Consider the following 20,948-nt stretch of genomic DNA (forward strand, 5'->3'; position numbering starts at 1 on the left):
TAAATTTCATGAATTCTCAGCACTTAAGAATAAAATGACACTTTGAGAAGCTTGATAAATACGGGTCCTGATGTCAACTAACTTAATTAGTTGCTAGATGTTCTCCCAGCTGAATCTTTTTTAAATGTCTTGCTTTTTCAGCTCTTTGTTGCCCCCGAGCCAACTTTTTTTGAGACCTGTTGCAGGCATCAAATTTGAAATTAGCTAATTTAGTGGATAAATGTGTAAAATTTCTAATTTTAAATATTTGTTATGTTATCTATGTTCTATTGTGAAAAAAAATATTGGCTCATGCGATTTGAAAGTCTTTTAGTTTTCATTTCATTCAAATTTAAAAAACGTCCCAACATTTCCGGAATTCAGGTTGTAAAAGCGTCTGCTGAATGTCTAAAATGTAAAATGTAAAAACATTTTACCTAAATGGTCAGTGATATCAAAAGGAGTATATAAGAATTGTGATACATTACAATACTTTTAGTAAATCTTTTGGTGTGCTTGACAGGCTGAATTTTGGGATTTTCTGTCCTTTTTCTAAAATGAGGCAAGCTCATTTATCATCTCCCCCAGGAAAGATGTTTCTTGTGCCCCCAGTTGCCCCTTAAATCAGCCTGGCCACCACTACACCCACCCTGTCCACCACTACACCCACCCTGTCCAGCCAGCTTGACACACTCATAATGATGATGAAGTGGCCTCACACATTTCTCTGTGTGTGTGCAAAAGAAAGTCCAACAGAGAATCCGAAAGCGGCAAATACATGCAGTAGCAGCCAACTGTCTGGGCACACATAACTGAATGCTTTTATATTTCATACATTTTAATGGCAATTATTAGATTTTTTGAAACCCTTGTGTGCATGTTTTTGAGCTCTGCATGCATGTGTGCAATAAATTTTACACCTTTCTATCAATACTTCAATCAGGACTAACAGCAGGCATATCCTGCAGGTGTGCGCGTAATTTTCTTTGAATCTTTCAACAGTTTAAATGCTACTCTGTTTGATTAGCAAATTAAAGTGATACAAAACCACACATTTCAGCAGTTCTGCTGTGTGGTTATAAGGTTTAAGATAGAGGAGCTTGCCTTTTCAATATGCGGTAAGTGAGATAGATCAAAAAATCATGTTTAAGCCTACGATTCCCTAATCAAACACACCTGATTCAGCTTACCAGCTTCTTAAGCTGTGCTTCACTTCACTTTTAGGCACACACTCACAAACTTCCCCTAAGGCCTAAGCACTTTCCCTATGGGAAATCCTGCTGCCATTTTGAAGTGCATTCCACTTTGTGAAGTGGATGAGGGAAGTTTATATGGACAGACCCTTGGCCCCTCGATTTTGACTGAGATAGTGAGCCTATTTCAGAAATACACTTCAGGCAGCTACATATACCACAATGCAACACAACTGTTACGTCACCACAGATCGCATTTAATTTATCCCCACCGCAAACAATATATTAATTAGCTTTTACAAATATTTAAAAAAGCCCAAGCATACATATACAGTGCCGCCCACTAATATTGGCACCCTTGGTAAAAATGGGCAAAGGCGGCTGTGAAAATAAATCTGCATAATTTATCGTTTTGACCTTTCATTAAAAAAAATTCACAAAATTCTAAACTTTCATTGAAGTAAAACAATTGAAAGTGGGGGGAAACTTGAAATAATGAGGAACGTATAGCTCTAGCAGAGACTCTCAGACCTTCTTCGTCTGTTGTTTATATTGTGGTTGGCAAACCATCTAGAAGGTGCATTTCTGCCACCTACTGGAGTGGAGTATAGAGTGTAACCTGGTTGGTAACTAAAAGAAAAAAAAAAACATTCTGTGCTTCTCAATACTCAAATTGATGCTTCCTCGTTTCCTCGCTCCTCCGTCCTCGAGCCTGTGAGCCGGAAACCGATCAAACTCAGCCATCTTGAAGGACATCTCAGTTCTCAGTACTGAGATCTCAGTTCTCATCTCGGTACACCTAAATAGATTGGAGATATGCTCACTGAATATAAACCTAACAGACCACTCAGATCATTAGGATCGAGTCAGATAGAAATACCAAGGGTTCACACAAAACAAGGGGAGTCCGCTTTTAGTTATTATGCTGCCCGCAGTTGGAACCAGCTTCCAGAAGAGATCAGATGTGCTAAAACATTAGCCACATTTAAAATCCAGACTCAAAACTCATCTGTTTAGCTGTGCATTTGTTGAATGAGCACTGTGCTACGTCCGAACTGATTGCACTATGTATAATCATTTTCTATTCTTAAATGTTTTAATTTTTTTTTAAATCAATTTTTAAATCTCTTTGTTTTTATTGTTGTGATTATTATTATTTTTAATGACTATTTCACTTCCTTTTATGTAAAGCACTTTGAATTACCACTGTGTATGAAATGTGTTATATAAATAAACTTGCCTTGCCTTGCCTTCTCTAATTGCACAGCAAGGAGGTGAGGAACAAGAAGAGCTATGAGCAAGGATACACGGACATGTCCTTTGTGGAAGTCTTTTTTAAAAAAAAAAAACCCCGATACACATATATACTCCTCCCCCTTCACATCTGTCCTAATAATTTTAATTTACATTTTACCTTTGCCATTTAAATAAACCATACATATCATATATTTCAACAGGACATCTTGCTTTATTAACAAACTTCAAATGATGCTTTGAAGTGACGCTTGAGTGGTCAAGAAAATTCCAATGTACAAATAGAAGTTCCTTTGATTCCTCTGTCCTCATTTTCTTTCCTTGCATCCTTCCCTCATATCCTAAGGGGTGGGGGGATGGGTGGAGCTAAGACGCGAGGAAAGGAAACGAGGATGCACAAATTAAAAATGAGAACTTCAAACATTCCCTCTCTTAATATATCCTTAAGTGAATTGGAAAAAATAAATAAAAAATCACCTTCATATCGATTTAGTAATCCTGAAGTCATTGATTAGCCTTTTCAGGTGTGTTTGATTAGGGTTGGAGCTAAATTCTGCAGGACAGCAGCCATCTAGGACCGAACTTGCCTATCCCTGGCATTAGTATAATGATGGGGGTATAGTTGGAATTACAGCAGAAGGAGCTGTTTCAGACTCATTTCATGTGCTTCCTTATTTCCAATCCTACCAAAACTTCCATACTCGTACTCACAACAATTTTCCAATACCTTTTTAACATCCTTTTACATTGATTCGTTATTTGACTCCAAGACCTGAAATGGGCCTCCAGTTCAGTTCATGGAGATCTCTGCCAAGGAGCTGATTATTTGAATCAGGTGTGTTGAATTAAAGCTGCAGTCCATAACTTTTTTGGGTTAAAAATGAACCGAAATCAATATTTGAACAGGTACATAACCAGCCAGTGTTCAAAACTATCACCTTACTTTAGCCCGATTCACAGCGGTTATCTTATAATAATGTTTTCTAATTTGAGTGGTACGGGTAGGTTTTCGCAGGAAATTCGAGCATGCTGCTGCGTCGTTACGTCACGTCTGTAAACATAAAGTAGTTGTCCTGGCTACTAGGCTATCACATGTGAGGATCCTGCAGGTGACGGATCGTTTATAGCCTTTTCTCACAGCAGCTAGAATAATTAAATGTATTATTTTGATGGTGGATTGTAATCCAGAAAGGATTATGTTTATGAAACACATATATATAATTTTAATAAACAATAATAATAATTTGCATGGTTAGATGTGATATGAGCTAACCGATCTTAGATTTGATTACCATTGGTAGCGTGATTTATTGTAATGCTTTTTTCTTCAGTTGGTCAGAACAAACATGGCAGACTTGTTACTTGTTCAGATGGCGATATATGGCGAAAATTCTTATTTGGGTCATATATTCCAAGACGTAGACTAGAATCTGTGATTCCTAAGTACAGTATCCACACCGCTGCAGTGACTGACAGACTGACACACATACTCCTCTAAACATTAGATTAATCTGCGCTGGAACCGTGCCGCAGTACAACCCCATGCAAGGAAGATAATTCAGCACAAAGCTGCAATTCCAGGTTTTCAAACAGAGATGGCGACAAAGAGGCAAAACTTACGGACTGCAGCTTTAAGGAGACATACACAACATGAAATGGATCCCCAAGATCAGGATCATGAATCAGAAAGATCCATATTACTCAATGTATTGAACTTTCTGAGGGGTAAACTATAGCAGTGGTATTCAAACCTGTCCTGGAGGCATCCCTGCCCTGCACATTTTGCATGTCTCCCTTGGACACACCCAAATCAGGTCTTCCAGTCTCCACTAATGAGCAGATGATTTGAATCAGGTGTGTTAGATGAAGAAGACATACAAAATGTGCAGGGCAGGGGTGCCTCCAGGACAGGTTTGAAAACCACTTAACTATAGTACATTATCTATCTATCTATCTATCTATCTATCTATCTATCTATCTATCTATCCATCCAATACAGGGATAAGCAACTCTAATCCTGGAGGGCCGCTTTAGCTCCATCCCTAATCAAACCCACCTGAAAACTCTACCCCAAATTTACAGGATTGCCTGAAAATTACTGGCAGGTGTTTTAGGGTAGGAACTAAATTCTGTAGTGACATCTAGATATCTATACGTGTTTACTATCTGGCGCGGGACCCACTGAAGCTCCGCTGTAGTTTGAGACAGTAATCCATTCCGTAGTTTATAGCTGTCCTGCTTTTTTTCTCAGCATAGCGGATGCTGCAGCAGTACTGTGTGTGCAGACGGTGAAGCGCGCACGGTAGTGAACGGACTCGGCAGTAGGGGGACCTCCTATCCACCGCAACCCGGGCTTTAATTCCGTTCACACTGCGAGACCCCATCAGAGTCCGCCGCTGAGATCCACGCAACCTGCACCGTTACGGATTTAATGTTTTTAGCAGGCTGTTTTCCAGAAAGTACTGTGTTTATCTGCGTCGTGAAACTCTCGAGGTAAGGAGCGTGTACATAATTGACAGCTTAGTTTCATGCAATTGTTGGACGCGGTGTGTGCTTTCCTTGGCTCGCGCACTGGTTTGGACGCAGGCTACAGCAAGGATGATTTCCAGTACTTAGATTAAAGCATATGTCAGTGGTGTCATTATGTGTTATTGTCTCATCTCTGGTGGGAAGCGGTTTAATTCTCAACATGTCACTGCGATCGATCCTACGGCTGCGGGAATTTGGACCGCACTCAAGTGACCATAAGGAGCGTCAGTGAACTGTTGATTGTGAGACTGCTTCAGTCTCATCGTTGAATTGTAGACGTAGAACGAGAGAGCCTTATGGGTGTAATGTGTTGCACAGATTGACTTTAAAGTGTTTTGTACGTCTACGCTTTTGGAGATTGAAGATATAGGGACGTGGAAAGGTAGAAGTTATTACGCACGCATTAAATGCAAGTACACTGGGAAAACCCGTCATAATAAATAAATCGCTCGGTTTCTATAACATTAACTGTATCAGACTCGGGCAATTATGACGTCATGAAGTGTTGCGTTCTAGTGCGTAACTGCATGGCACCCGCGCGGAAAGGTTTCCGTCAAGTACACTGAACTGCTTGTGTTCTGTAACTCTTTCATTTTATACCGACACACATTTTAGAGTAACACTCACTGTAAAACAATGTTTGTAACTATGGGGAAATTAATAGATAAAAATCTTATAGTACATTTACCATATACGATTAAAAAAAAAAAAAAAACGTAGGCTATGTATAACAATGTATGAAATTTTCCTGTGAATTACTTTTTACATTTTTATTATTATTATTTTTTTTTTTACTTTTTTTTTTTTTTTTGTAACGTATGTATGCCCTTATAATTTAAGGGATCATTTATATTCAACATGTCAATGTATTAACGAGACAAAATGCATACTTTTTGAGGCAAAATATTCTTGAAATTAGTTTTGTACGATTTATGTGACCAAAAATCTAAAACTCTCATGAATTTATTCTTTATATAAATATATATATATATATATGACTTTGAGTCTGGAATGTGATTTTTAGCTCTGGAAATGTGTGGATTTATAAGTAGATTTTTTTATGTTTAAGATTTCATTGGGTCACATTTCCTGTTATGTGTATCCAGTATCGATTGTTCTTTAAGAAATTTAATATAGATTCTACTTTGTAATAGAAAATGGAAGGGAAAGAATGAAGAAGTAAATTAATAAAATATGTGATAAGTTGACACAAGTGCAACACAGGCGACATTTCGATGTTTCCAGCTATGATATTTTTTATTGTCCTAACCCTAAGCATAACCATCACACAAACTATTTTGCATTTTCTTACATTTTTAATAAGACATTTAGTCTTTAAGTCATTTTCCTAATGGAGACTGTTGGCTGCTCCCTTACTTTAGGTTCCCATTTACACTCAACAGTCATTTTGTTCAAATCATAGAGCTGTGTGTGTGTATTTGTGTACAGGAGAGAGATTCTTCTCCCTCCACAGACCACATTGCTGCAAATTCTTCATTATTAGGCTGCTTGCATATCTGTAGCTGCCAGGCTGACCGTCACACTCTTTCTCCTCATCACTTCGTCTGTCAGCCAAAACACATTGAGCATTAATCAAATATTTCCACTCTCATTCAGTATGAGTGGTAATAGGTGGCCAGTTCAGCTCTATAGAACTCTCTAGGACTTGAACTGCCTACTAAATTTTTAAATTTTTTTAAATATTTCATTTGTTTATTATTTGTAATGCACCCCATGAATGGCCATCTGCACTCTATCCTGAGTGAATTAATCTTTTTTTCTTTCTTCTTTCATAAATGTGCATGTGGGGGGTTGTGTGTTTATGTGCACACACACACACACACACACACAAACGCGCGCGCGCACACTCATGCATGCCACTCAGCGCTTCTGGGCTCTATGCTGCAGGGGATTCAAATGGACCAAAGATGTTCTCTGAGATCTAAAGGTGTTTCATATTTAAAATATTTTATTTTAAACCTAAGAGCTGCACACCTCCTACCTATCTATCTATCTATCTATCTATCTATCTATCTAATCTAGTTCAAAGAAATATCTATTATGAACATCATAAATTGTCTTTTATTTGCAGAACTGTGTCTGTGTGTTAATGTCAAAAAGAGAGCTTTCAAGGATGCTGCCTTGCATTTAAAAAAAATGGTGTAGGATTTGCTAGTACATTTAACAAATAATTACAAAGAAATGGTCACATTGAGTTAAACATGAAAAATTTAAGTAGAAAGACTGAAATAGTAATTTCTTAAAACGTACTCCAGTAATCTTTATTTGCAACTTGAAAAACAACAACATTTTTTAAGGTGTAGTATTGAATAAACGTAACTGTGCGTAGTCCTGTGCCTTGTGATTGTTCTTCATCTTCACAGAGCCTGCGGCTACACTGATAGCCCTTACTGTACTTCAGTCTCTGCGTGGCCCCTGCCTTAGGGCAGATCTCATACGAGCTCCTTTACGCTGTAGTGTGCACTTCAAATCAGATGTCAAGCCCTTTTCAGAAGTGTGTGTACTTCATGCCTATGGGGTGGTAAATTCATGCACTAATCATCCTTTTCAGCACAGTATCAAATCAGAAGTTTAGAGCCCTTTATCACAGTTGAGAAATACAATTCCGTCCTGTAGGGCCCTGCAGCTGAGCTCCGGAGCCATGATGACACTGGCAGCCGGGAACCTCTCTCAGCCTTCCCAGATCCGTTTTTCCTTCAGTGTTCTCTTCTGCTGCCCAAGGGAGGCCATCTGAGAAGCCATCAGTCTCTTATTTCAGAATGATGGAGGAGAATTTGGAAAAGGTGGAATAAAGGACAAGTGAGGCTTTGAATGCTGAGGCCAAGAACTCACTGATGTGAATTAGAATCACCCTTTTCGTACTTTTACTAGACAGGAAAGTGAAAGGTAATGGGAAATGATTTAGGAGAAAGAGGAGCAACAAAATAAGTATGTATGTGATGTAGAAGCGTTCGTATTGGGGGGTGGTCGGGTGGTTCCAGAACCCCTTTAGAACCAAAAAATTAAATATGGGAGACCTAGTTTGTTTTGTTTAATTTATTGAAGAAAAAATGCATTGACATAAACAATTTAATTGGTGAAACTTTTCACTAGCGTTTAAACATTTTTTTTTCCGATGGAAATGTTTAAACATGCTTAAGTGCTTGGCAGGAAGAAATGGAACAGACAGTGTGGATCTTCATCTTCAAATAATAAAAGTAACATTACAAATATTTGTTCATATGACCTCCTAATTTAATATTACAACAATATTTTTTAATATTTCTATGTATTTAAAAAAAAATGAATTTAGTATTTTCTACATTTTGCCTCTGTGTAAATATTAAATTATTAAAAATGTTAGGTTACACTTTATTTTACGGTGTTCTTGTTACAGTGTAATTATACATTTACGTACTGAGTAATATTAATTAACTACATGTACTTATTATATGGTTAGGGTTAGGATCAGGGTTTGGCTTAGGTGTACTTGCATGTAATTATGCATAATTTATTGTTATTATACACTGTAAAAAATGACCGTGATTTTAATGGTAAAAAACTGTGAAAATGCTATAAAAACCTGTTAAATGGTTAACGGTAAGTTCCCCTAATATATATGGTGAAAAACTGTAATAGACATTTCAGACAATTTTACGGTGAAATACCATTTTTGGAAGTGAAAAAGAATGTAAATTTACATTCCCAGATTTCCCTGCTTTGCATTTCAAATTTTGTTTGAATTTGATGTTTTTTTCTTTGAAATAACTATGTTTCTTCTTAGTTTTTTCTCATCAGTTATGTTTATTAGGGTTGTATGTTACATCTAATGTTGTTAAATTAATGTTTATTGCATATTTCAGTTTAATGAGTCTCACCATGATGGTGTTTAGTGTTTGTGTGAATGACACTGTGCACCTTCTATATATGTTATTATTTAAAAGCTGCCTGTGATGGGCTTTGGTTCATCATGTGACTTTCTCATCACCACCTGCATTTGGTGGTTATCAGTGTACGTCAAAGGTACAAAACAGATTTCAGTACTTCAATAGGTTGGTATATTAACATTTATATCAGTTAATGAAATTACGGTATTTAACTGTAAATTTAAGTTAAAACCTAAAATGTTGTGACCGTATTTTTTACGGTAGAATTCCGGCAACCACAGCTGCCGGTTTCTTTACCGTAAATTTTACGGATTTTTTTTTACTGTGTAATAGTAAGTACATGTAACATGTAACAAGAACACCTTAATAAAGTGTTACCAAATGTTAAAATCATGATAAAAAACAATGTTTGTATAGGCAATTATTTTTCAGCTAACTAAAACAATGAAAACAATGCAACGTGAAATCAATCTGTACGAACGGAAATTAAGTTTGAGTAACACTTTAGATTTGGGAAAATTATGGAAGATTGGAGCTAAACTCAGAACAGTGATCCTCCAGGACTGATTTTGGACACCCCTAACATACAAGCATACTAGCAAGAATATTATGTACAATAAAGGTGAAAATGCTGAGTGACATAACACAAGAAGAACATATTTGATATTTAAAATGCAGCTGGAGCAGAATTTTGGACCAATGAGATCTCACTGTGGGCAGAGATACCCAGCAAACAGAAATCGAAACCAAGTGACTGACAAAACGACATTGCTAAACTTAAATAAACATAGAATTGTTTTTGTTGGAGATTTGACCTGGAGAGTATAGAACATGTGGTGATGTGAGACGACCCAGATTTGTGTACATGGTGTACATTTGTAGGGACATTTAAATATCAGAGAGCAGTGAAGCATACATTTGCATTGATAGATTTATGACAATGACATGATTATCTTTTATTTTTACAGTATTAATTGTCTGTATTGTCATTATGATGAACAAGGCTAATGTTAATTGCTGAGCTTTTGAACATTGTGTCTAGAACATAAAAGCTGCTTGTGTGTGTGTGTGTGTGTGTTTATTCATCTCCAACTGTCAGCATCACTGAGCATACCCTGCATCCTTTAAGCAAGCCAGTGGTTATATTTATGATGTGTGTGTAGAGCGTAGTGTGTAAGGGAATGTAAACAGACAGTAATAACTTGGAGAAGACAAACATGCACTGCCATCAGTTCACTTCAGTGGACTCACTGGGTGCTAATGAATGTGATTTTACGCACAGACACGTGACTACAAGGCAGCCTTCTTTGAAATTCTCTGGCATGACTCGGCACTGTCAGCCTCACAGCCCTGATCTGTCACTACTGTAACACATATACAATCAAGCACAGCAAGAGAGAGTGACTTTGAAAAGAATAAAATGACAGTGAAAGATGTAAAGATCGCAAGTTAAAAATGAGAAGGAAATAGAAAGACAGAAAAAGAAAGGCATGTTTATTTAGTTTCAGGGTTTTGTTTGAAATAAATGTATTAACCTGTGAGATTCAGTCTGTTGCCCAGAGACTTTCTGAAGAACAGTCGATTTTTATGCTACCACATATTGTCTCTAACTTTTTACTTAGCCGGTAATCATTTAAATGAATAGCTAATAGAAAGTTAATAGAAAAGAATACAATGTACTGCAGAATAATGGCAAGACACCACATATTGAGTTGGGCTGCATGCAAAATCATACATATTGCATGACCAGTGTTGTCTGATTCACAAACAAATCATTCTTATGAGCAGTTTGTTTTAGTTAATCGAAGATATAAAGATATAACAAAATACTCTTATACGCTAGTACTTTTTAATCATTCAAAAAGACTCACAAACCTGTAAATTAGAGTCAGTCTTGAAGAATCCTTCACTGAATGAACATCAATGTAATTACTTAGGCCTACTGTTTGATTTTGCATGTAGTACCTGTTAGAGACATTTTTCTAATCGACTAATAGTCATTTATTTAAGCCATTAATCTTTAGTATAGCCTATTCTGCACTCAAACACACACATAAAGCTTGCCACAAAGCACCCAAAAAAGTATGACCATGAGTGTGTCAGAAAACCAGGCATCATATACCCATACAAAAAGGCAGTATAGGCAGTATTATTCAATCAGAGGAAAGAAGGAAGTGACAGCATATTAAAGATGACATACAGATGCTGATGAGCTGAAAAGATATTTCAGTCCAGCTGAACAGTCAGCAGTGTCTGCTCGCCTCAGCTCTTTTGCGTGTATGAGAGAGAGAGAGAGAGAGTATTGTCAAGTTGCACATTGATGTTCATTTGCATCTTTAAAAAGTGGTGCCGCTCTGTTGCTTTGTGGGTTGATGTCCCACTAATTCCCAAAATCTCTTAAGGTATTTTTCTCTGTAAGTGGGAAAGTACAGTTCATGTGAGATTTATGAAAAAGGAACGTTGAATAATTGATGAAGTGGAGGTGCTCTTCCCTGACTTGTTCTTCTGTAGCCCTGGTAGAACCGCAGGCACTTAATGCATTTAACTCTTAGAGAGGAACATGACAACAGGTTGTGTGTGAAGCAGGGCAGAAACAAAAGATAGAGCTCAAAAGCAATGTATTTTAAATCTGACGCATCTCTTGTTCAGCTCTCCTGCACTGACCTGTTTTTAAATATTTTTATATGAGGAAATGTTCTTAAATGTTTTTACATTTATTGGAGGTGCGTAGAAAAAGTACCTGGGGCCAGATTCAAGAAACTTAAAAAATTACCCCCTTTTTTTAATTTAAGAGTAAATTTGAGAATATTTAGTATTCCCAAAAACATGTATTGAGAACTTAAGTTTTTCCAAGAATTGCACTTTAGAATGTTCTTACAAATTTAGAATTTGAAAATTGAAGAACTCCGAATAAGAATTTCTTAACGTGTTCCTTAAGATTTTCATGAATCTGGCCCCTCCACAACTTAATTGCAAAAACCTTTCAGTCAAGGACTTTCTGCAGGCCTTAGAAAAGTCTTAGAGAAAACTTTAGAAGAAATCCCCACACTCTAACTTGCAAAAACTTCATTACAAAAACAGCTTAAAACACCCTTAGAGGTTAGGGCTCATACAATTCAAAGTGCTACACAGGGTCCATTTGAGCAAGGCACAGTTGGCTGGAATGTACCCTGGATTAGATGCGGCCTGTGATAGATGTTCTTTTTCTCCAGCTGATCTGACACATATGCTTTGGTCTTTCCCTTCTTTAGATTACTACTAGGCATTGGTTTTTAAGACTGTCAGTAAGGCCCTGGGGGAGACATTGAGGCCCTGTTCTTTAATAGACATTTTTGGAACAGCAGTGACACCATGACCATAACTTTAACAGCAACTCAGAGGGGCATTATTGCTTACACTTCTTTACTGGCCCGCAGAAGAATTTTGTTAAGCTGGAAATCCCCCACCCCTCCATCTGTGACAGCTTGTTTGGAAGATGTGATGTTTTTTCTAAAATTAGAAAAGATCATATTTACACTAAGGGGATCTGTGGACAGGTTTTACACTAATTGGAAGCCCATTTTGTCATATTTTAAAAATCTGAAAGATTTATTTTTCCATTTATATTCTGTATCTCTCTCTTTATCCCCTTCGTGATGCTTTATTTGCTGTTTTGACTTCAATAGTTTGTCTTGCAGAATGGCTAAATTATTTTCCTTTTATTCAAGTATGTATACTGTGATTAAATATATTTGTAACAATACTTCCTTTATTATCATCATCATTGTTATGTTATGACATGCATGGTTTCAGACCTATGTGTAATTGTTTATTTATTTATTTATTTTTTTCCATCTCTCTTTTAAAGCTGCCTTGGGATGTTCGGGACTTGGGGGGAATGGGTTGTTACAGCAAAAATAGAAAAAAGGAAATTGTAATGTTTACTGTTTTATTGCATGGTTTCTTTTTTTTATTACTTCAATAAAAAAAAAAAAAAAACACCCTTAGGAAGGTCCTTGACCGATAAGTTTTTGCAAGCTACAACAGGGGCTTTTTTCCTGCAGTTTTCTTGTGTGAGGGAAAACATGTTTTATATTTTCATTAAATGTAAAGTGAGACCGCTGTAAATTCATTTAAATGCATGTTTGCTGGAAAATAGTGCCATTTGGTGCAGAACATCAAAGATTTTTTTTGTACATTTTAAATTCACTCTCAATAAGGCAAAATATGGAAGTAGTCTCTTTTTAGTGTTCCAGTATGTACCACCTAGCAACACCCTAACATGGCTTGATGAGGTCTGTGTCATCTCACTTTCCTGACATCCTATATTTTGTGTTGATATTTGTGGAGCACTCATTTCTACCCCCCAAAACACACACACACACACGCACACACACACTCCTAAAGTGCAGAGATTTGTGTAAGCGGTCGTGAGCAAGGATAATCTGCACTAGACAAGCTGTAAGAGGAGGGGAAGTGTGTGTGTGTGTGTGTGTGTAAGCTGGGACAGATCTGTCACACACACACACACACACACACAAACAAACACACAAAAATTGACATGCACTGTAAATAATTACAAGCTGATCAGGACAGATCAAAATATATGATAAAAATGCTTGACCTGGCAAACTCTGCTAATAATGAAAACATGTACCTGTTGTGTTTTTACATGCAGGTCTAATATGTTGTAACCAGAGGTTTACCTAGATGGATAAAAGCAACATGACTTGTGTTTTAGTGTGGTTACTCAGCTGTGAAATGCATAGATACTTTGTACCTGATACTGATAAAAGAGGTTTACTTCATGCTGTGATGTTTATAAGGACCCTGTCTCTCCCTGCTCTACCTTTCCATCCCTTTCTTTATCCTCTATTTTTCTCAGAATTCCCTTGAGAAGAAACAAAATTGACTTCATACCTTGTTACTGATAGACTTGGCCTGTTGGTCAGAGAGAAAGAGAGAGAAAGAAGGACAGTCAGTGAAGACCGAAAGAGACGAAGAGAGAAAAACAGTAAGCATAGAGCAGACTTAAATGGATAGCTTACCCAAAAAAGAATATTCTGTCATTATTTATTCTCTGTCATGTACTAAGAAACCTGTATGACTTTCTTCTGTGAAAGAGTTATTTATATAGTGTCTAAATAGGTACATGTAAAGCTATTTATAGTTTTTCCTTTAAAAGAGACTTCATTCTGTTTTAGTCTGCTTTTGTATGACTTTTTATATTAAATATACTGTATATTGGATGATATTGAATATTTAATTGTTCATGCTCATTTCATGTAGATTACCTTTGCTGTCATCTATTCTTTTAAAAAAACAAAAAACTAGATAACGCTGTTAATGCCGTGTAGTTGAATCTTTAGCAAATGTCAAAATTAATATTAATGTTTCATACTGTACCTTGTAATGCTGTGATGGGTAAATTCTATCATTTCAAATTGAATATTTATTTTAGAGTCCCCATCCACTTTAGAAAAGGAGCAGCATGGACATTCTGCTAAATCTTCTCTTTTTGTGTTCCACAAGAGAAAATCTTACAGGTTTGGAACAACATGAGGGTTATTAACTGACAACAGAATTTTGGATGAACTATTCCTTTTAGACTTGAATGTGTACAGTAACTATACTGTATAGTAGTATACAGTATTACTCATCTAACATCTGTAGGGCTTTGTGTTTTTGTGGCTACAGGCATTCAGAATCAGTTTGATTTACAATCCCACACAGATGAAGCTCTAATGCTGCCATTCATTCTCTAGCGGTGGATAGCAGGACAAGCGGCGTTTAGAACCGATATTTTAAAAGGTCTATCCATCCGTCTGACACAGACGATGAATATAAATGTTAAACATTTCTGTTACTCACGCCACAGTCAGAGTAAAGTGAAGAGAGAGTGCCGGTTATAGACTGCATTTGTTTAAGAAGCATTTCATGGGGATGGAATAGTGTGCAATAAAAATGTTAAGGAGGGGTGGATGGGAAGTGCTGATGTAGATGTAACACACTCGCTATATACTTGTGGCTCTCCGACATGCTGGGGTCGTAAGAGTCTGACAAATTTAATTTCACAGCCTGCAGAACACACATAAATGTGCATGCGTACACACACATAGATGCACGCAAACTGTAAGCATACTGACATTTACATGGACTGTTCTAGCATGAGTAGTCCCAGCATCCTCATGAAACCAACTAACTCTAGCATTACCAGAGAAAGAAAGAGAACAGCAGCTGTATTAACTATAAGAACCTGTATGAACTGGTTCTTTTGGATTTATAAGGAGTCACCCTTACAAAAAAAACAAACCTGTAAAAAGTATTTTGTATATGCTCCAATGTACTTCAAAGAAGTCTGTACTGTTCTTATTTTCATAAAAATCACAGTATTGCAATTTTGTCAGTGCTGTGTTTAAGGGGCCATGAAATGCAGTTTCAGTTTTTAATATCATGTTTGTTTCTCAAGGTTAATTTATGAAGTTTTTTGCACCAATAAAGGTCCAATATTTGTGAAAATTATAATTTTCCATTCTCATTTTCACTCTCTGTGAAAAATTGGCTCAACTTCTTAGGGTGTTTATATATATATATATATATATATATATATATATATATATATATATAACTGTTTGGTTAATTTGGTTATTAATAGAATAAAAAATAAATAAATTGAACTCATTTGAATCTTTACAGTTCTATTTTTTTTTTCTCACTTTTTCCTGTTGAAATTATATGTGGACCCCTGGTGGTCCTGGAGGCCAGTTTGAAACCCCCCATTGGGTGTTTGTTGATTTTGTGAATGTGTAGGTGTGTGTAATTGTGTTGACATTTACTTACTTCCTGTTTGCTGAGGATTACCTGCAGCGCTGTCAATTTGGCAGGAGCTCTGTCACTCTCCCTCTCTCACACACATACACACTCACACACCATCAAACTAACTCTCACACCAGTGGGGTTTAGTTTCTGTTTCATTTTTTGGCTACCAAATGTTTCCACCCTCAAAAAAGAGTGTTAACATATGGCATGGGAATGTGTAAACACAACTTCTTGTGGTGCCAAACACTAAATGACTGATCTGTTGAATTTGGCAGCCTATTTCCGACTTGTGTGGGAGAAAAATAAAAGACGAAGTCTTGAAAAAGTCAGAACTGTCTGGCGACACACGTTTGGTTACGTCCCAAAACAAGATCTGTTTTTCCTGAAGGAAATACCAGAGCTTGCAAGGCAGCAAAAGAGCAGTGTTAAATTTTTAGGTAAGTTTTAGACTTAGGTTCTGTGTAAAGAAACAAAAAGGCCACGATTTAGAATGTAAATTAATATACACTATCATTAATAAAGTTTTTGCGGATGCATTGAATTGATCAAAAAGACAAGTAAAGACATCTGTTTCAAATAAATGCTGTTCTTGTGAGCTTTCTATTCATCACGGTTTCCACAAAAATATTAAGCAGCAGAAACTGTATTCAACATTGATAATAATAATAAAAAAAAAAAAAAAGTTTCTCAAGCAGAAAATCAGCATCTTAGAGTGATTTCTGAAGGATCATGTGATGCTGAAGACTGGAATGACGGCTGCTGAAAATTTAAGTTTGCAATCACAGAAATAAATGACATTTTAAAATATAGCCTATTAAAATGTAAAACCGTTTTGCATATTTCACTATATTAGTCTTTTATTGTATTTTTGATCAAATAAATGCAGCCTCGGTGAGCATAAGAGACGACTTATAAAGAGTTTTTAAAAATCTCCCTGACCCCAAAATTTTAAAAAGGTAATATACAAAGTAATCTTTGTACTGAGTAGATTTTTCTTTTCTACCACACTTGCAGACATTGACCTAGTCTGACTCTTGAACCTCCTGCTCTCTCTGACTTTCTCTGGCTCTATTATTACAAAGCAATAATGTGTTAATTCAAAAACAGGGCATTTGGGACCCATCAGTCCGTGTCTATGAGTGCCTGTGTGCCAGCGTGATGTAAGAGGTCAAATTTCAGAGCCTTATTGAACAGCACTCTGGAGGAAGCGGCACAAACTGGAAAATGATTGGGACGCTAGATTAAGATGAATGATTAGAAGCGCGTGAAACAGATGGAAGGAGACGATGCAGAGAAATAGAGAGAGATTGAAATGGCACTCCGGTAAAAAACGGGTTTATAGAGGTTGGAAAGTTTAATGTGAATGTCTGTCATGTCCTTCTCCCTGAATGTCATCTCTCCCGTCCTCCTCAAGTGTTCTAGTTTCTCTACTTCCTATGAAAAAGGAAGTTATTTATTGTGCTTTCGTGTGCGTTTCATCATGGGTCTCTGTGTCTTATAATAAGGTGGTAACAGATTTAGCCAATCAGCAGACTGTATTATATCTACGACAGCCAGAGCACAGGGGGGACTTGAGTCTGACAGATGGCTGTGTTGTGTGTGTATGTGTGTGTGTGTGTGTGCGCGCATGCATGTTCTCACTTTGCATGTGTCGCGGGATGAATGTCGCAGCTTCATCTGTGTATGCGAGCATATTGTTATTTGTTTGTATTTACACATGCGTATGTGTTTACACTGTATCTTTCAGTCATAAGTAGTGGATGTACGTGTAAGTGTGTGCATGTCTTGTGTGTGTGTGTGTGTGTGTGTTGGCTCAACATCCAGAAATGCCAGGAGGTCCATGTGTAAAGACTATATCACAGTATGTTTTTCAGAGCAGCCGTTGACCACCCTGCACTCCACACATCCCAGCAGGTCAGTGCCTCTGCCCTCTGCACACACCAGCCAGTCAACAGACCCCTCGATGGCAAATATACGATGAAATGAAGTCTGAAAATGAAGTCACGCTGGACTACAACACAGTTGTGACCATTTGTGAGTCATAGAGTAAAAGGCCGTTTTCAAAAGATGCGTTCGTTCTGTAATCGTTTTATCTATGTAAGCATGCACTAGATGGATTCCTTGGAATGTTGAGATTCAGTTCAAGATGCCACGTCAAGCTAAAAGTCAAATAATCTTTATATAGAGCTTTATACAATATGTAGATTTGTTCAAAATAGCTTCACAGTAATAAACAGGAAAATGACAATCTTCGAATATAAGATTGAAATTAAAATTCTGCTGCATAGCAACTCTATGAAGACAATAGTGTCATTATTTACCTCAGGTTTAGTGTTGATTCAGTTCAATAACTGTGTAGTTTATTACTTCTTATTAGTTTGATTCAGCTATAAACAGCTCTACAGAAGGCATATGTTGGTATTCAGCTCAAGTCAGTTCAAAGTTGATTCGGTTCAGTTCAGTAACAGTGTTGATGTTGTTCATCAATTATAAAACACATTTGATTCAGCTATGAAGCAGCTCTACCGAAGAGTAGTGTTATTATCCAGCTCAATTTAGTTCAAGTTTTGTTGCCATCCGAAGGTGTCAGTGCAGTCAACACGAATGTTCGGACTGACAGACTGAAAGAAAATACAATTTGATTTTCTGACATAGTCATAGTTTTACATAACAATATTCATCTTGGTGTGATCAGGCCTTTAAGCTTGTCACTATCATGTTAGGGTTTGTTGTTACTTGCCTGTTGTGATTTTTTTAGTACTTTGCTTTGCAGTTGCTAAAATGTTCCAGTTATAGGTATTTTTAGTGGTTTTAGCATGTTGCTATATGGTTGCTAGAGTATGTTGGGTGGTTGCTAGGTCATTTCCATTGCTAGGTTGTTCTGGTCGGTTATTGGCTCAAAAGTGTCCATCCCTGAGTCTCTTGATATCCCCCTTCAATGTCAGTCTGTGGGATTTTATATTTATAGCCAGATATTTATTTCACTACAGAAAGAACACAAAGTGCTGCTCAGGGACTTCCAGGAACACTTCTGAGTGATCTGTTTTTTTTTTTAAACTAAAATGAGTCAGACTTCTACTTATCTATGTTTAGGGAACTGCTTCACTGTTGAACTGTTTATTATTTTATAATGAGGCAGATAAAAGAGAAGAGCTGGAAGTTACTGGGGAAAGTAATTGAGTATAAAATGTTTTTTTTTTTTTTTAATTAACATTCATTTGTACGTTTTCAAGAAAATCTGGTACATGAATGTAATCTGCTGCTTGTTTGCTGTTATGTGTCAGCCATATTTGTCTTTCTCTCAGCATACACAAACACACACGCTCACTCCCGCCAGATGACATTTCCCTTCTACAGATCTGTCTCTGACACACTGACATGGATAACTAATAACCCATAATCCCCTGGAAGCCAACTCCAAACATCACTTATCAAATGAGCTGCTAAAGAGTGAAATTAAATGTCCAAACATTAGGAGATATGAAATCATCAACAGTTGGCATTAATTTGCACGTTATCCAATCTGTCATTTGTTTAATGAGGGCATGTGGATTACCTTTTTTATTTTTATTTTATTTTAAAGAGAATATGTTATCAAGATTCTTGAACATATTTTAAAGAAAATAATATTGTATCATGGAAAGTAAATACTTATGGCTGGTAAATGGTAAACCTCATTGTCAGGTTTAGCTAATCATTCATTCAGATCTTGAACAGTAGAAACAGATAGAGGATTATTTATATCCAATTTATATCGTTTTTTTTCTTCCCACAAATCCTTGTTACATTTGCTCTAAAAATATTTGATGCTATTTGTGTTGATGTGTTTGTATTCATGAAAATTCAAGTGAATTAATGATTAAATATTTGAATTATTAATTCAGTTTAAATGTAGAAAGCATGTTGCAGAGGAAGAACAACAAACATATGATGACATCAGGGTATACACACATCCCATGTACGCAGAGTCAGAAATTTTAATTTTTTCTAGAAATCTTTTCTATTAAGGAGCAATATTTTCTCACTGGAATTGATTTCCGGGGGCATTTTTTACCTTTTCAATGTTCTATAGTTTTTGTTAAAGTGCAAAAGTTATAATCACTGATGCTGTCTACATCATGAAATCAATACTCTTTTCTGTACTTTGTTGAAATGATGACAATGATAGAATTCATGAATTCAGTCAGTGAAACACTTCAAAACACTTCTGATTGGACATGGCATTCATAAGCTCAACAGAAATGTGTGTGATAGATTTATAATGCTCAATGCAGCAAACCGTGCATAAAAAGCAAATCTTCTGTAAATATAATGCTACATTTGACACTTTTCATTCATTTCACATTTCATTTTAATCATGACAGCCGTACTAGATCTAGCTTAAATGTGCAGGGGCATTTTTGTGCCCCATTATGTTGAAACAACATTTTTGTTTATTTTGGTAGAATTTTGCCCCAAATCCTGATTAACTTCCCAACACTGCATGTACGTACAGGTGCATCTCAATAAATTAGAATGTCGTGGAAAAGTTAATTTATTTCAGTAATTCAACTCAAATTGTGAAACTCGTGTATTAAATAAATTCAATGCACACAGACTGAAGTATTTTAAGACTTTGGTTCTTTTAATTGTGATGATTTTGGCTTACGTTTAACAAAAACCCACCAATTCACTATCTCAACAAATTAGAATATGGTGACATGCCAATCAGCTAATCAACTCAAAGCACCTGCAAAGGTTTCCTGAGCCTTCAAAATGGTCTCTCAGTTTGGTTCACTAGGCTACACAATCATGGGGAAGACTGCTGATCTGACAGTTGTCCAGAAGACAATCATTGACACCCTTCACAAGGAGGGTAAGCCACAAACATTCATTGCCAAAGAAGCTGACTGTTCACAGAGTGCTGTATCCAAGCATGTTAACAGAAAGTTGAGTGGAAGGAAAAAGTGTGGAAGAAAAAGATGCACAACCAACCGAGAGAAGCGCAGCCTTATGAGGATTGTCAAGCAAAATCGATTCAAGAATTTGGGTGAACTTCACAAGGAATGGACTGAGGCTGGGGCCAAGGCATCAAGAGCCACCACACACAGACGTGTCAAGGAATTTGGCTACAGTTGTTGTATTCCTCTTGTTAAGCCACTCCTGAACCACAGACAACGTCAGAGGCGTCTTACCTGGGCTAAGGAGAAGAAGAACTGGACTGTTGCCCAGTGGTCCAAAGTCCTCTTTTCAGATGAGAGTAAGTTTTGTATTTCATTTGGAAACCAAGGTCCTAGAGTCTGGAGGAAGGGTGGAGAAGCTCATAGCC

At 36.8% G+C, this 20,948-nt stretch overlaps 1 protein-coding gene across 7 annotated transcripts in view; it reads left to right on the forward strand.

Annotated features, from left to right (window-relative positions):
* The first annotated feature begins 4,306 nt into the window (after positions 1-4,306).
* Positions 4,307-20,948, forward strand: part of dlgap1b (discs, large (Drosophila) homolog-associated protein 1b) — a 110,413-nt gene continuing 93,771 nt past the window's right edge. For 4 of the 7 annotated variants that reach the window (XM_058764854.1, XM_058764862.1, XM_058764855.1 and 1 more), the window contains exon 1: positions 4,715-4,919. The gene's annotated coding sequence lies outside the window, so the exon portion shown is untranslated. Of the gene's footprint in view, positions 4,338-4,714; positions 4,920-17,306; positions 17,555-17,628; positions 17,675-20,948 lie in introns of those variants that run through there. The other 3 variants (XM_058764858.1, XM_058764856.1, XM_058764857.1) reach the window with 3 other exon arrangements.

This window comes from Onychostoma macrolepis, chromosome 24 (genome assembly GCF_012432095.1).
Source record: "Onychostoma macrolepis isolate SWU-2019 chromosome 24, ASM1243209v1, whole genome shotgun sequence".
In the NCBI taxonomy this organism is placed as follows: Eukaryota; Metazoa; Chordata; class Actinopteri; order Cypriniformes; family Cyprinidae; genus Onychostoma; species Onychostoma macrolepis.